The sequence below is a fragment of the Macadamia integrifolia genome, chromosome 13 (genome assembly GCF_013358625.1).
Source record: "Macadamia integrifolia cultivar HAES 741 chromosome 13, SCU_Mint_v3, whole genome shotgun sequence".
Taxonomy (NCBI): Eukaryota; Viridiplantae; Streptophyta; class Magnoliopsida; order Proteales; family Proteaceae; genus Macadamia; species Macadamia integrifolia.
The window spans coordinates 13,829,998-13,834,931 of record NC_056569.1 but is presented as its reverse complement, the minus strand read 5'-3'; the positions used below and the strand labels follow the sequence as shown (position 1 = coordinate 13,834,931).

At 39.5% G+C, this 4,934-nt stretch overlaps 1 long non-coding RNA gene across 1 annotated transcript; it reads right to left on the bottom strand.

Annotated features, from left to right (window-relative positions):
* Positions 1-218: 218 nt before the first annotated feature.
* On the bottom strand, positions 219-2,202 carry LOC122058867. The gene is made up of 3 exons (XR_006133965.1): positions 2,053-2,202; positions 1,305-1,329; positions 219-448 (listed from the first exon to the last, which is right to left on the bottom strand). It is a non-coding gene; the product is annotated as an uncharacterized LOC122058867 (long non-coding RNA).
* Positions 2,203-4,934: the final 2,732 nt, after the last annotated feature.

Below are 4,934 nucleotides of genomic sequence, written 5' to 3'. Positions count from 1 at the left end.
ATGTCACATCCCGTTCGCACAAAATCGAGCTGGTGACCGAGTTAACTCCGGTTAACTCAAAAACCTGCCAGGATCAATAATGCAGTAACTGTAATATAACATATATCTACTAAACTAAGATCAGACCTATGTTTTCAGCTAAAGATCTGTTCATAATAATACCTGTAATTGTTTCCCAAATACTTGATACCCAAATTGAGTCATAAAAGTTATATACATTTGGGCCCGAAAACATGATTTATAGATAAAAATATAACAATTTAAGCATTAAGTAATAAAAAAGGAGTATATAAAAAAGAATCAAAAGAATCACTCAGGAGTCACAGCTGTCATACAGCACGATCTTCGCCCGTGCAATCGGCACCGTGCTTGAACTCATCAGGGACCCACCAATCCTTAGAAGGAAATTCCACAGTGGGGTCTGACTCCTGATCTCTAGGTGGGTAACCTGTAAAATCACTTAAAAAGAGTTGTGCACGTAAGATGAACTCACTAGCCCAGTAAGTGAAAAGGAAGACCACACAAACAGTCACAATACATATGCGTCAATATGTATGTAATTCATTTTAATTCTATTAGCCTAACAACATTACTAGGTCATAGGCTATGTGCTACTCACAACCATAGTGCGCGTATGCCCCAGGTACGAGCTGTAAACCCCATCCCGCGATACACCCATAGGGTTGTCGGAGAAGGCCCATCATTGGTACCGAAATTTAAAATGCAAGCCGACTCCTGGAAAATTTAAATGAAAAAAAGTAAATGGGTGACTTCACTCGAAATAAAAGCAATACGATCGGCCCTTTGAATATATCACCGGGGTTACCGACTGTCCTAACGATAAGTCGTGCGTACTTTTAACAGCTACAGAAGTTCGACAATCGCAACCTAATGCTTTCCCTCAATAGTAATCCAATATGTAAACCCCTGTTGGGAAGAGTCGTAGTATAAAGGGTATATAAATCCTAGCCGCATGCTTCTACATGAGCATAGTACGATTATAAAATGGTACCGCGTCTCATTCCACGAGCCACCTGCACTCTTTTTTAAGCCGACTATGGCATCTAAAATCTAGCATGTATATCATGTCCAAATGAGATTCCTCCATCACATACATCAAGACATAATGAATATTCAATCATAACACAAAGCATAGCATAGCATGTAAATGCTATTTCAAATGCGTGACATGGCATATGTGATGTCTAGTCTACACACAAGTGACATGATAACATGATTAGACTAATATATGTTAAATGATGCATAAAATTACGAAATTAAATTAGAGTCCACTCCCCACTTACTTGTATATGTACACGGTGCTTGTACCTGACACATAAGAGATCCAATGTGTGAGTATGCATGTAATGAGTGTAACCTATTATAAACATAATGGTTTATCATTTCACTATTTTAAGGTCAAAATCATTATGTTTGAATACTGAAATCGGGTTTAGAATCATAAATGAGGGTTACCCATCCAATTTAGATCCATTCTGGGCATTCTGGAAAGACAGGTGGGCATGAGCCAAAGATAGGTGGGCTTCATAGCCCACCAGTTTCATGCCCACCGATTATATCAGAGCCCAAAAATTGAGTTTTGAGAACTTTGGTGGATTAGAAACTCAAAGACAGGTGGGCCTGGAACACCCCCCAGTTTTGAAACGAAATTCTCCCATCTTCTCTTTGGCTTAGGGAACTTGTTTAGGGTCGATCCGGTGACTCAAATCACTCATCTAAGGTCCAATCATGTATCCTCAACCTAGATCTAAGATCAAATTAAAAGAAGTAAGGAGATTCTTACCTCTTTCTTAAGAACACCAACGAAACCCCAAATTTCACTTCTTTTACTCAAGAACTTTCAAATACTCTAGATTTTCACCAACACTCCTTACAAATCCTTCAAAATCATTGTACGCATATTTCAATAGTCCTTAGATTTAATTATCCATATGAGATTAGCAAGATCCAAGTGGGTTCTGTCCCAAAAATAAAAAAAGGGTTTAAAAAAGAGGTTTTCCCAAAGATTCTTGGAATATGTGCAATACCTACCTCAAATCGAAGATCTCAATGCTTTAATTATTAATCTGAGCTTAAAATACCAAGACCCAGCTTCGGTGAAGCTCTACGGTCGATTCCCCTTCTTCTTTCTTCTTCTTCTTCCTCTTTTTCATTTCTTCTTCTTTCTCTTTCTTCTTTACTCTCCCACTGACCAATTACTATTAATGAGGGAAAAGACAATAAATGTCACCCCTTTTATACCTGGGCCCCCAAAAATATCTTCTAGTCATTGGTGGGTACATCTCAGGTGGGCATTCTTAGGTGGATATATCTCAGGTGGGTATATCTCAGGTGGGTATATCTCAGGTGATTATATCTCAGGTGGATATTCTCAGGTGACTATATCTCAGGTGGGTATACCATTCTAGTTAGCACTTGCTAGTGTTTCACTTGGACTTCAATGGGGACAAACTCATACTTATAATTAAATTACATAGGCACTCAAAATTACTAGCACGTACCCTTACTTCTTGTACATGGCCTCATGTTGTGTGCAAGTGCAAGGCTTGGGTGAACATATTGCACTTGGTACCTGCTTGGTCTTGTCGGGCCAAGCCGAGTTCAAGGTCACTCTTGCTACCATGTTTCATATGGTACTTGCGTCAGTTCGCTCCGGTTCAACCCCTATATGATCAAACCAAGTTAATACGGATAATTAGACTGGGTTTAGAAAGTAGGGTATCACATTACCCCCCTTTTTGAAAAATTTTCATCCCTGAAATTGTAGTACCTGGTTATCCGAAAAGATGAAGATACAAGGTTTGAATATCATCCTCTTTCTCCTAAGATGCCTCATCGATCGGGTGGTTGGCCCACCGAATCTTCATAAAAGCAATAGAGCGGTTACGGAGAGTTTTCACCTTCCGGTCTAAGATCTCAGCCGGATGTTATTTATATGTCATATCAGCTTCTAAGTATTCTGGTTCCACAGGTAGCACGTGGGATGGATCATGAACGTACCACTTCAATATGGATAAATGAAAGACATTATGAATACTGCTGAGGGAAGGTGATAATGCCAACATGTATGCTACTGCACCAACTCGCTTCAAAATCTCAAATGACCTAATATATCTCGGATTACCTTTTTTTATGAAATCTACGCAGACCTTTGGTAGGAGATATTTTGAGGAACACTTTCTCTCCCTCTTGGAATTCCATTTCTTTCATATGGCTATCTGCATAGCTCTTTTGATGTGACTGGGCTGCTTTAATTCTTTCTCTAATGACATCAACTTTATCATATGTCATCTGAATCATCTCTGGTCCAAGCATTCGACTTTCATCTACTTCATCCCAGTATAGAGGAGTTCTGCATTTTCTACCATATAATGCTTCATATGGAGCCATCCCAATTGTAGTTTGGTAACTGTTATTATAAGTAAACTCCATAAGAGATATATATTCCTCTCAATTGCCAATCAATTCCATGTCACGGGCTCGGAGCATGTCTTTTAATATCTGTATGGTCTGCTCAAACTGTCCATTTGTTTATGGATGGAAGGCCGTACTCAGGTCCAATTGTGATCCCAAGGCTTGTTGGAAGCTCTTCCAGAATCTGGAGGTAAACCTTGGGTCTCTGGCTAATACAATGCTCACTAGTACACCATGTAAGCGTACCACATTATCCATGTAAAGCTGTGCTAGCTTATCCATGGTGTAATTGGTCCTAATCGGAACAAAGTGAGATGTCTTAGTAAGCCTATCAACTACTACCTAAATTGCATCCATTCTCTTGGGTGTACATGATAGTCCGGTGACGAAGTCTATTGTAATGTTATCCCACTTCCACTCGAGTACTGGAAGTAGTTGAAGAGTGCCAAAAGGTTGGTGCTGTTCAGGTTTGACTTTCTAACATGCAAGGTAAGTCGACACATATAGAGCTATTGTGGACTTCATTGCTCGCCACCAGTAGTGTTGCTTTAGGTCTTTGTACATCATGGTACTTCCAGGGTGAAGAGAGTACTCAAAACTGTGTGCTTCTTTTACTATTTTGTCTTGTATTACCTCATCACAGGGTACACACAATCTACCCCTAAACAACAGTGCCCCGTCACTGGCTAATGTAAAGGTAGGGTCATTCATTATTTTCTCTTGAATCTTCTCTCTAATCGGCTGCAACTCAGGATCCAAGGGCTGTTTCATTATGATTTATTCCTTGATGGATGAGTGTACCTGTAAAGCTACTAAGGATATAGTCAACTATTGAACATCATTTGATTGGTACTCTGGTTCTAAGGTCGCTCCCTCATACAAGAAGATTTCATTCATTAACATCGCCTCCTATACAAGCTCTGGACTGACAACTAGTTAGAAAAGTGACACAGTTTGAGATTTTCGGCTTAATGTATCTGCCACTACATTGGCCTTCCCTGGGTGATACTGAATATCACAATTATAATCTTTCATAAGCTCAAGCCATCTCCTTTGTCTCATATTCAAGTCTTTTTGGATGAAAAATACTTAAGACTTTTGTGATTACTATATATTTCGCACTTTTCACCATACAAGTAGTGACGCCAAATCTTTAAGGAAAAAATGACCGCTACTAGCTCCAAGTCATGAGTAGGGTGGTTCTTTTCATAGTCCTTAAACTGTTTAGATGCATATGTTACCACCTTGCCATGTTGCATAAGTACACAGCCCAATCCGACTTTGGAAGCATTGGTATACACTGTCATTCCACCTGTGGCTTTAGGAATAGTCAACACTGGTGCTGACACTAGCCGCTTCTTCATCTCTTAAAAACTTTCTTTGCACTCCTTTGACCAATCAAACTTTATACCTTTCCAAGTCAACTTGGTCATTGGTGCTGAAATCCAAGAAAAGTTCTTGATGAAGTGCCTATAGTAACCTGCCAAACCCAAGAAACT